This window comes from Passer domesticus, chromosome 1 (assembly GCF_036417665.1).
Source record: "Passer domesticus isolate bPasDom1 chromosome 1, bPasDom1.hap1, whole genome shotgun sequence".
Classification (NCBI taxonomy): domain Eukaryota; kingdom Metazoa; phylum Chordata; class Aves; order Passeriformes; family Passeridae; genus Passer; species Passer domesticus.
The window spans coordinates 40,991,747-41,004,263 of NC_087474.1; the positions used below are offsets into that span (position 1 = coordinate 40,991,747).

At 43.2% G+C, this 12,517-nt stretch overlaps 1 protein-coding gene and 1 long non-coding RNA gene across 3 annotated transcripts in view; one reads left to right on the forward strand and one right to left on the reverse strand.

The window, feature by feature from the left end:
- TRIM71 (tripartite motif containing 71) overlaps positions 1 to 12,517 on the reverse strand; it is a 61,966-nt gene that overhangs the window by 34,419 nt on the left and 15,030 nt on the right. The gene's annotated exons all lie outside the window — the stretch shown is intronic.
- LOC135297733 (uncharacterized) lies at positions 5,943 to 9,643 on the forward strand. The gene is made up of 3 exons (XR_010359649.1): positions 5,943 to 6,262; positions 6,923 to 7,113; positions 9,397 to 9,643. It is a non-coding gene; the product is annotated as an uncharacterized LOC135297733 (long non-coding RNA).

Sequence of the window (12,517 nt, forward strand, 5' to 3'; positions counted from 1 at the left end):
AATTTAAGCAGAAATTAAGAATATAAAGAATTCACTGCAGAGAACACCAGAATATTGTATTTATTTCCTGGAATGAGTTCAGTTTTTAGAAATTACACTTTAAATTTGTTTACTTCGTGGTTTTTTTTTAACAATATACTTGAGATAGAGCTCATGCTTCTTCAGATGAAGGACTCAGAACAATGCTTTTAGTCTACCTATACCCCCATTACGTTTTACTGAAGTAGGAAAGACTTTCTTTCTCTAGCTTCCCTGATCTTAAAACTTCATCTGCTAGTGCCCTCTGTTTCCAACTGCTCCTTATAAACCGCTCAGCTGAATGTTGGCATTGTACGTGCAGAGCTCTGGCCTGGCTGCTCCAAGTTCCTAGAAAGGGTTTGGTTTTATTGCTGCTTGGCAAAGGGCAGCACAGCTATCAGAGGGGCTGCCGACCAGCCAAAGGACACTTGGAGAGCATGTCTGAGAGCCTCCACAGCAGCTGAGCCCCTGCACACGCAGGGAAAACCAGTTTGCATGCAATCAGCTGTTAAGGTATTTCTAGGTGGATTTAAGGCATTTCTATGCATATTTAAGCAGCTCCAAGCAATTTCTTTCGTCTAAAAGGGTCATACAACTCGGGCTTTATTGCCAGGGCAATGCAAGCTGGTGTTTTCCTTTGTGACAACAAAGCACAAGTTTTCCAAATAGAACATAGAGAGCTCCCCTCCCCAGGCCACATCAGTGTCCCAGGATTACTCACTGCCAGCTCTTCATGTGAGAAACTGAACTACAGCAGACACTTCATGGACTGAGTTGTATATCCACAACCTCCGATGAGGAAGGGGGATAACATTTTCAGAGAATTGTAATTTGGCACCAACACCCTCAGTAAAGTCCCTCTCTGTGCTGTAAGCCACATGGTAAGCTGTAAGCCAGTTGGTCAGAGTTCTTTCATGAGCAATCACTATTTTCACCAGCAAGGTGAAAAGCACACCGCCTTTAACACCTACCTCAGTGAATAAGGATGAGCAGAACCATCTCTCTTCCCACATCCTTTCTTTCTATGAAAAGGTCTGTGATCACAAAAACAACACAAACATAGCACATTCTGATTATACAGACTGCTACACACAGGCCACTGAGCTAAACCACTCTGTTAAGACTTCTCTCTTCAAAGAGCGCAACAATCTAATGCTCAGACAAGTGAAGGAATATTTCAATCTGTATTAATAACAGATACTTCCAATAGAATGCTGAAAGACCACACTGGTAATTGCTTAGAGAAAGCAACCAAAAACTTAATCTACTTGCCAAATCAAAACATACAGATGGCACCAATCTTAATCCTTTCTGCACTTAATTCGGGTAGCACTGAAGGAGTAAAACAAGTAACCAGAAGCCTTCTGTTGCAGAAGACACATTTCTCATCAAGATCATTCTGAGAAAAATAGATTTTTTTTTTTGTTGTTAGTATTCTGGTTTACTCACACAAACTCAAATTCACTGCTGAGACACCATAAAGTATCACCCTCACTTCATGCAGCCTGAATGTGCCCACTGTTTCCTAGACAGAGGATAGGTTCTACCACTGTAGATCTTCCCTCCAAAAGAGAAAAAAGAGAAAATCAAAGCTTGCATCAGATCTGCAAGCTACTTCAGGTAGCTCTCATGGTTGTTGCTGTACTGCCTTCCATGGTTCCAAAAGAAATATAAGACCATAGAATCACAGAATGGTTTGGGTGGGAAGGGACCTTAAAAACCATCCAGCTCCAATCCCCCATGGCAGGAGGAGGGACACAGCTTCCACTAGGACAGGCTGTCAGGGCCCCATCCAACCAGGCCTTGAACACTGCCAGGGATGGGGCACCCACAACTTCCCTGGGCAACCTGTGCCAGTGCATCACCACACTCTGAGTAAAGATGTGCAAAGCTTAAAAGAGGCCTTGCTAGAAATAGCTATTATTCCTCACATCTCTAGTTTAAAAAAATAATTCTCATACAAACAGGCCAGCAAAATACACTGGTTTCAGACTGGATGGTAAGCGATTTCTGGAATTGGGATACTGCTTCTACGACAAAAACTTATAAAAATCCAGCTACTTAGATACCTTCTTTCCTGAAAAGAGAGATCTGTTTATTGTTTGAGCTAGAAATGAGACTGGACAATGCCCTAGAGTTCTTCAGGGGTTCAAGTACACTCCCTGGACCAGAACGAGCAGCCAAATGCTGGACTAGCACTGCAGGTAGTCAGTCATGTGCTCTTCAGCAGAAGATGCCATGGGAGCAGAACAAGATGTGAATCATGCTGGTGTGACTGACTGGCCCTGGTCCTGCCTCAGCCCTATTCTGACTGCCATGTGAAACTGAAAAATATCTTCTCTGCTTACATCACATAATAAAAAAAAAACACTTTCCATGAGTTCTCATCTGAGTAAATGGAACTGAAGGCAGGACTTCAAATTTACAGTGGAAAGACATCTTGTATCTTGAAACCATTCACAGGAAATTCCTGGAGAGAGGAGTTCACCATTGTAACTTTTTTGCAAGCATGTAGTCTCAATGCTGAAAACAACTGTATATATGCCCACACAGCTGAAGCTTTAGAAACAAGTCAATACACTTTTTTTTTTCCTGATTGAACAGGCTAATAACTGCCAAGGCAGTCCATCAAGATAACACATGAAAAGAGAAGCATGTTATGCAACTACCCCTTTCCACACCCCAACTGAAGGGGCCCATTTGATATCAACCAATGGCAGCAAGGAACCTTGAAGCCTTCCACGAGGAAGCTTGGGGAAAAGGAAGACAGACCTTTGGAGCTGGACCAGGGGCAAGTAAGAGGCCCCCTTCTGTGGCTGCACAGTCCTCCTCATCTTTGCTACTGTGTCCCTTATCACTGGAGCCAGATGCTAGGGGAGCACAACAGCCAGCAGCAGCAGCCAGGGACAATAGCCTCCATGTTCGGGTGTGGTGGCCGAGAGCAGCTACAAACAACCACTTAATGCAAGGTCTTGGCCACTGAAAACACCCCCAGCCCACAGCATCTTCTGAGAGGAGAAGTAGGAAAGATGTACAGTTCCCTCTACCAAGTTCCAGCCCTCCATGCTGAGTGCCAGAGCTTTCAGCCTGAAGCCACCTTCAGTGCAGGTGATTTGTTTGGCTTTGTCTATTGCCAAGCACAGGAGGTGTTCTTGTGAAAGGCCTTGCCTCACAACACAACAAAAACGATGCCAGCAAAAACACAAACACGGAGCTTTCTTTGCTAGCAAGTATCCTGTACTATCTCAGAATTCTTGCCCCCAGTGTCTTTGTGACAGCGAAATGCTGCTTTATGGGGTAGCCTTTTTGCTTGGTCTTAACACACAGCTCTGGCAAGTAAGAAGACACTACAAACCACCATAGTTTTCTTACAGGGAGGACAGTCCCACAACCCTACCTCGGGGCAGGAAACAAAACGGAATTTGGAGATTCCTCCAAAAGCAGCAGTTAACAAAAAAAAGCTAACAATCCCCACAGCTTCAGGAACAATGGGCTATTGTGTCTCATGCTCAGGTACTGTGGGCTTAGTGGATGGGCTAAGTCAGATCTCTCACTCCACAGGACTATGAATTTATCACTAGATAGACACAGCTTCCAATCCATTTGCTTTTGATAGGACAACTATACTCAGTGGTCTACTTCTAGCTTTGTCATTTCTGCTATTCAGTAATCTGTGCATCGTCAGTCACATGGCTCAGTGCCCTTTGGAACCATTCCGAGCCTCAACTGGGGTACAAAGATGAATCCCCAGGTAGCCCAGAGCAGCACAAAGTACTCCTGGGAACGGGTACAGACATCTAGCATTCCTCTGATCAGAGCAAGGCCATTGCACCTAGAACAGCTTATCAGCCAGCATCACTGTTCAGAGATACAAGGCAGGTTAAATGATCTATTTCCAGGAGGTGAGGTCTTAAGCAAGGGCTAAGAGTGGAAGACTACCTCTGACATGCAGCCTCACAGAAAGAGGTTCTATGAGAACAGGAAACAGACCTCTGCTTTTATCCCATTGCCTTTCTTCAGCTTAACTCTCTCCCTTGGAGCTGCTGTTAACACCTCAGAAAAGGAAGCACAAGCTGCAGCAGCCGTCTCAAAACCAGACCACACTTGGGGCACAAGTGGGCTGGAACAATTAGGTCATGCAGAAGTAAAATCTGAGATCTAGAGAGGTCTACAGTGAAGTCTGGTTCAGCTGCCAGCAACAGGTAGTAGGGGAATACAGGGATCCGTGGGTGATTTGAACAGAACAAGTCCTCCTTTCTGTTACTGATATAATCTGGGACTGGCTGGCAGCAGACCCTTGTACCTTAAAGTCAACAGCTCCCTTAAATGTGTAACAAAGATGTTGTCAGTAAAGACAAACATGAGGGTTTTCCCATGTTTTTACCCCCTACTAGGAGGTACCCCATATGATCCCATAAATACCTTCCCCTCTGCTGGCATTAAAAAAAAAAAAAAAGAGGGAAATTAAGAGTCACATGCAGTATTTTTGATGCTGCCTTACCCATGATGGAAATACTGCAGATAAGATTAATAAAGTGCTCTAATGTGGTAGATCAGCAGTCTATGAAAGCCCCAGCTAGGTAAAGCTTTAAATGTGACCTTTCTAAGCAGAGCTGATCTTGCAGAAAGTTGCATGCTCAGAAAAAGTAATTCCAGTGAAACAGAGGCACTCAAGATGCTTGAGATCTGGAGCTAATACATACCAGGAAGGGATTTCTTTTCTTGGGAGAAGGGAGGAGTCAAGCAGGAAAAAAAGGAATAAAGCTTACTAAGAATGTTAACAGCAGACATTATATCTAATTTCTTTGCATTCCTTCCCCCCTCCTTTTCCTCCCGTTCTTTAAAAAACAGGAGCAAACTTGTGAGTTAAGGATTCTGATCAATGCAACATGTTAGGAAAAGAGAGCAGGAGGTCAAGAGGAAATGATTAATCCTGTGCAGAAGACTGGCAGGATGGGTCCTGGAATGGCTTACCAGAACAATGCCCCCACTAATAAGCAGGTCAAAAGACCCTTACAGTGAACAGAAGCCCCAGTTACACTGTACATTAATATTCTTCCCTTTACCCGAAGTTATATTTGTTTGTTAAAGCCACATTGAAAAAAAAAAATCCCAAGTATTGAATTAGAAGACAGGTGAAAAGTTGTGGTGCCAGACAAGCAGGAAATCTGAAAGATAAAGGATTACAGCTTAACAAGTCAAAGTGTAAAGAGCTCCACTGTAAGATGGTATTTGCAGAAGGCTTTGGTAAACTGAGGAACAAGGCAAGAACCCTCTGTTACAGATTTCTCCCTGACTTTTGTGTTCAACTCATGCAGTAGACCAGTGTCTCTTCTGATAAAGACTGATCTTCTGTTAGTGGCATAGTTTAATAATCTGAAGGGGAAAAAAAAAAGGCAAATTCACTGCAGGCAATACTTTGGACCTGAAGGTGCATGTGGTTCAAGGTTTACTGCAAGAGATAGCTGTTCACTACTGTGGTTTCATGCTATCAAACAGAAGCTATTCAATCCCAAGAGGCTCCAAGTTTCAGGTAATTATCCCAATCCCACACCACTTCTCTCCTTCAGGCAGAATTACAAGTCCCCAGGGCTGCATTGTGGATGCTGTCGGCTCTCTTTCCAAAGAGATTCTGAGCTTACATGAAGTATGTATCTATTCCCAGTACCTCAGACTTGTGCTCACAAATACACAGCAGAGGCTCCACAAAGGCCCAAGCAAACCCACCTCTTGCAGAGCCACCACCACCCTTTCAAGCACCAGCACCTTGCGGCGCCACGTGAAGACTACCCTGAAAACTCATCCACAGCCTACTGGTGATGAAGCTGCTCATCGGCCAGCTCGGCTCACGGGTACAGCTTGGTGGCAGTGACAGGAGTACAGGAGCTGGTGCTGATGCCCAAGCAGGCCGCGGCGGGAAGGACGGGCCGGGCGGGGGGCGAGGGCCGGCCTGCCCCTCCTCCCGGCCCAGCAGCGCTGCCCTCGGCTCGCCGGGGCCAGCGCAGACCCAGCGCCTGAAGGAGCCAGGAGGGGAGGCGGGAACGCCCTCCGGCAACTGCAGCAGCATCGCCCGTCGCCTTTGTATCGGCAAACTGCCTCCATTTTGAGCAGCTGCAGGCACTGAGCCCACGCTGGAGGGCAAACTTCAGCTTCCCAAGGCGAGGAAGAAAAATCATCGGGAGATCGGTGTTAGCGCTGACACAGTATTGTTAGTGCGCCCAGTTGTACACCACTCCTGTGGGCAGTGAGTGTCCATGTATCCTCCACCCCACACCAGCAGAACAGGGCTGCACACACAGCTAAATATGGTCCAAGTGCAGGGTTCTTGCAGCGAGACCGATCCTTACAGCATAATATGACAAACTCAAAATTCCTCCTCTTTTAGCAAACTGAGTATTAAAGCAAGGCTGACCATTCATACATTAATCTCCAGCCCTCTATTTTTCTGCAGGGTTAAAGCCACAGGCTGTAAAATGGGACATGAGTTTCAAATCAGAGAGGTCTTTGGGCATTAGCAGGTCGTTTCAGGGAACTCCACGCCTCTCAAGAGAAGTCTGAAAAACAAAAGCTATAGCTTACTTGCAAGAGAATTTGGACACTGAGGGCTCCACAGCTCCCTTGGCTGAAGACAAAATCTAGCTAGTGTACATGTCACCTTGTGCCAGCAGCGTTAAACCCACCAGGACAGACAATTCCCGTTTGTGACCTCTCTCAGGTCTGCTGAGAGCCAGCAGATGTCAGGCCACTAATTTTTATTAAATCAGTGAATTAAATTGAAATTCACCCCTCAAGTCTGGAAGAAATTGAGTCAGAATTATTAAATTCACTTTCTGAAAATCTGTTTTCCTATTTAATCCAGATTTTCACAAGGAAACACATTTTAAAAGTACTCCTCTTGTTCTAGGAGTAAGCTACACATTCTATACCAAATCCTGAAGAATGCATTAGAGAGACTGGCTTGAGGTAGAGACTGTCCTTACAATGCATCCAAGAAGCAAACTTTGGAATCTTTGTTCCAGAAAACAAGCCAAAACTACCTCAGAGCTGGGTGAGGTTATACATCTCTGCACAGAACCACGAGTGCAGCAACACGAGGTGAGTGGAAATTAAAGCCCCAGAGAGCTGACCTGCTCCTTGTGTGCGAATTCACAGGACAACCCCGCGTGGCTGGCTCAACATGCCAAAGACAAGGATGTTAAAAAGCCAAATAATTGTTATCTGAAGCTCAGTGCACGTGCTGAGTTCAGGGCAAACATCCATTTTGCTCTGCCTCCCCACACAAAAGCCAGGAAAGTGGATTCCAAAGTTCAAGCACTGTAACTACAGAGGAAATGCTGCAATGAAGCACAGTTTCACTCCAGCAACATTTCCACAAAATTTAAAGGACAAGGTTCTTGGATACCCAAAGTCCCACCTGTAGCATGCCAACTTTTTAGGGTGCATTTCCTACACACTTATTTTCATGACTAAAAACATCACAGCTAGCAATAAAATAGAGCTCATACACAGTATTCACTGCAGCATAAGCCTATTAAAAATGAAATGGATAATAAGTTCCTTAACCAATAAAAGTAGTAACAACCATTATTTAATCAAGGGATGATAGGAACTCTTAAAAGACCACTTTCTTCTGCTATTTCTTTCTCCTCTGTTCCCTGCAGTTAATTATAAAGATGCATTTTCTGGTGTGGGGGGGTGGTAAAGGCACTACTAACCAAAAGTTAGCACCTCCAGCCAGACACACACGGGTTGTGATGCAAAAACATCAGCGTGTTCTCATGCATTAATACAGTCTCCTCCTATTTTGTGTGTAACAAGATATTGTCACAGGGGCAAATCCATTTTTGCTATGGCTGAATTTTACAAACAGGATCAAGTTGCACAGCTTCCCCCCACCCAGCTGATGAACCTTTATAAAACAGAACCACCACCCCACATTTTTGTAACTCCATTCTTGACTGGCAGAGACCATCACTGTTCCAGCCCTAATCCTGTGCTCTAAAAGTATCAGATGATTCCCCCCAAAATAGGAACTACTCGGTCCTCCATCTGCCCCACATAATTACTCTTTCCCTGACAGTCACCATCTTTTTCACCACAAAACATCAAGTACTGCTTAGGTCCAAAATCAGTTTTTAATGCTGTCCCTTTTAACGCAAGTACAAAAGCCCAGTCTGCCATCAGTGTAAGTATTTATGGACTTGCAAACCTCCAAATTCCACCTAGAGTCACACTATCCTCTTTGAAACTTTTCCCAATGGCTGTCTCAAAGCAAGAGCCCATAAAGAGTTTATTTCATCAAATTGGAACCTGTATGAGGGGAAACAGGCTTGTGAACGCCACCATATTTAACTCGTTAGACTTTCTTCAAATGTTTTGGATTTTGACCATTTCAGGGAGGGAGGGGATTGAAAGCATTTACCAGCAAGAGCCATGATTGATTTAAAAACAGTTTAGAGAAACAGGCAGAAGCAAGTGCAGGGCTTCCTTTCAAATTTGAAAAGAAACATATCTTGTTGTTGGCCCTCCGGTCACATTCAGTGCTGTTTTTTCTTAGGACCATCTAAACAAGACAGATGTAGCCAGTATCCAGGCAGCAGCTGAAGCCTGAGCACTAGAAAGGCTCTCTGGGGTGGGGGATGGAGGGGAAAAGAGGCAGAAGAGAAGGAGGAAGCCATTTGGCTATAAAAAGGATCTTTCTTTCCTGTTGAAATGCAATGGTAAAGAGTGTCAAAATGGCTTAAGGGTGGGGAGGTCAAACATGTTTTGAGATGTTAAAAACTCTTAAGCTTTGTCAAAAAGGCTGAAGAAAAATCCTTAAGGTAGGTTTTTGTTCTTCCATGCAAAATACTTAGCCATCATAATAGCCGACAGGCAAGCCTGAATTTTCCATTATCGCTTCACTTTTATCACAAATTAGTCAAAACTATTTCGTTAACATTTTATTCTAATGAATCTGCTACTACAGAAACACTTCTGAAAATTACTTTTTTCCAGTGTTTTTAGACACATCATATATTTGCCAATCCTTCCTCCCTCCAGCAAGCCTCCATTTTAAAAATCCATCACTGCTGCTCATACAGTGTGACTGACTCTGCACTAATAAGGATGCTGAAAAATAGGCACTAAATAGCATTTCCATTAATGCCACAGAAGCAGCAAAATACACTTTTAATCTGAAGGCCATCAAAACTAAACACAACATAGGGGGGTTTTCTCCTAAACAAAAACATTTTAGTAGCTTCTAGACTATCCAATTACTTGTCATTTAAATCCAATAATGAAATTTTAGCAGTTCTAAAACCTCGATTCACGAAGCCAGATCAGAAGGCTTAAAAAGTTTATATGGCAACTTTCACCCTTTTGTTATTTCACTAGGATCTGCAAGAAGGAAGCATACAGCCTGCACAGTGAAGCCTTATTTGCTATGGCTACAGAAAGTCTTTAAAGCTCTGCAGTTTATTTTCTAGTTTGCAGTGCAGTAATAAAGGAGTTTGTCTTTTTTTGAAATAAGTAATTTATTTATATGAAATAAGTCATTTATGAGCTAAGAGCCACTGGCACTCTAGGCCCCCCTCCTCTCCTACTGATGAGGAAGCCGGGCTCTTCCTTACTCTCCTTCTCAAGCCAGTCACTCTTGTTCTTCTGTAAAAGTCTCTCCCACAAGAGGCTCCAAACCACCATCTCAGAAGTTATGTTTGAAAGTTCATTCACAGGAAATTGGATTTGCACCTGCCTCGTTTTTGAGATGTGCATAAAACAGGGATACAGCAGCACAAAGCCGCTTCCCCACCATGACCTCCCGCCCCCACACCTGAAGGGGCTGGGTAGGGGGTGCAGGAAGGAGACCACCTTTGAGAAGGGGTTTTGAGATGCAACTTATGAACAGATGCTGGAAACCCAGATCCTCTATTACCATTATGGAGCTTAAATTACACATCCAGAAATTAATTCCAGTTGCTAATATAGGAGTCAGGATGTTGTTAGCATCCTGACAATCCCACTCAGCCACTGAAGTCCTCTCATGTTCTGTAAGCACCTTGTCTCTCTCTCAAATTTCTACATTCCACTAAAACTTGCTGCTTGAGGTGGGGATTGCACTAGCTGGTGTTACAGCCCTTTGGGCTTTGAGTGTCACTGCTTTGCACCAGCATTTCCTATGGGAAAAGCCCTCTGAGAAACAGCACTTCTCAGAGAGAAGTCAGACTTCTCTCTCACATGGGCAGGTTTAAGTAGGAGTTCTTCCCAGCACTCACTGGACTGGCTTGTTAGAGAAAAATCCAGCATTGGGGGTGCTCCTCAAGGCTCAGTTTGTTTGTGGCACACGAACTGGGCTGAAGAAGTCACCCTCCTGTGCATCTTCAAGAATTAAGTTCACTGCACAACCACACAAACATGTGGCCAGCAAAACACTGGATGTTTACAGAAAAAGACAAAGCTGCTTACAGCAAGAAAAGGGTTTTGAGCAGAAGCATAACTTCCCTCCTAACTGGAAAGCATTCTGGAATTAACAGCTAGCTACTATAAACCCTCACAATATGAGGAATCCTGAAGATGCAATAATTTAAATTACTTCTCAAGCCAGCTTCACTAAATTGATATTAGAAACATGGTCAGAACCTAACACAGCCTTTTTTCCCCAACTGTAGAATTCACCATTTGATAGCTTTGACCAGAACCAAATAACAATCAGTAGAAAATACTTTGTCAACTCCCTTTTAATGGCATAAAGGCTACTTTCAGATGCCAGCACTGTTGCCAAATTGTGTGGTCAGCTAATCTAGTGAGGGCAGAAATCCATCTTAATACATTTTTAAGGGATGTACACTGCAAAACTAAAAGCTAAAAGTCACTTGACCAAACAATACTCCATCTTTTTGTTCTAGGGTAGAATCCACAATTATTAGGCTCTCCATACAAAAATCTTAAGTCTACAATATGATATTTTAAGGCTTTCACTACAGCACCACCTAATTATTCAGGAACGCTGCACCAGAACACATCACAAGAAACAACGAAGTTTTCAGAAAGGTCAGGATGGTGAGTAGCCAAGAGGTGGCAGTGTTCCTATCTGGTAAACAGGAAAAAGATTAATTGTTAATAGCATTCTCTTTGGGTAGGAAGTCCAATGGCATCAAAGTGATGGACTGCAAGAGACACAGTTTTTAAACTGCTCCTCTCCCCCTTTCAGCTGCAGCCCAGTTAAAACTGAATACTCCTCTGCAGGCACTACAACCAGCTCCTGGTCAAAGGAATTGCCTTAAGAAGCACTACTAACATTCTAATTAGAGTAATTGAATGCATCTAGACAAGAAGATGGCAATATTTTAATGCTTTAGTAGGCTTCTATAAATGAAAGCATTTTTGTCTATGCAATTGTGGAGGTCTTTTAATTGACAAAGACTTTCAGATTTATAACAAAAATTGTACCTTAGAACAAAAAAAAAAAAAAGGAAGAGTAACTCTATAAATTGGTACTTAAATTTCACTTGGCATTTAAGCTAGCCTAAGGAAATCCCAAGACTGCCTCACCTCTGAATTTTTAACATGGTTATTGAACACTGGAAGATGAAGTTTCAGTTCACATGTTCAGTGCAAAGGTCACAAGCTCTGCAAGACCATGATCAGAAACATTCCAGGGCAGTGTTGCTTAATTCATGGCAACAGCTTTATTTAACAAAAGCACTCGAGGAATGGTTTCCCTCCGTAACTCCATATGGGATCAAACATGAAATAAGTCAGCTTACTCCAAGAAGTGGCTTCTTTGACCACATGAGAGCTGGGTGTTTGGAGAATTTGTTTTGGCTGGTTTTGTTTCTTTCTGTTTGTTTAAACTTCAATTTACAAAGATCTTTCATTCTGAAAGCACTTCCACCTAGCTGTAACAGAAAAGAGTGATGGCATACACATTTGGCAGGAATGCCTCCCCTGCCTGGAGAAAAACAGATACATGAAATGGGGAAAAACAACAGACACCATGATATTCTGACTCTTACTGATCTAGGAAAGTATTTTCCAACAACAGCCATTTGTTCCTCAGAGGTTTCTGAGAGGAGTTTCCTTTCTTAGGTAATAAATGTAGCATTTTATATCATTTCACACCATGCTGCCCAAAAAACTTGTGCTACTTTATTAGAACACATGCATCCAAAACAAGTTGCTAGATTTGGAGCTGTGTCAGTCACCTTGGATTATTTCCCTTTACTACCTTCCCTCCTTCTGCAAGGGACTGCTAGCTGTCTGTCAAAGTACCTCTCCCAGGGGAGCCAAATGGAAAACTGCCCATCTACATCCAAAATCTGATCCACCAACACAGGTGGATAACACTTATGCACACCTTAAGGAAAAAAATTCAGACCAGGAAGCTTTGGAGCAAAATCATACACCATTACATATAATGAGAAAATTGTTCTCGAAGGAATAAACTGCAAAAAGCTGAAAATTAGGATGGAGTTATAATGAGGGAGGTTATCATTATGCCAAATAGTCTGATTTCCAT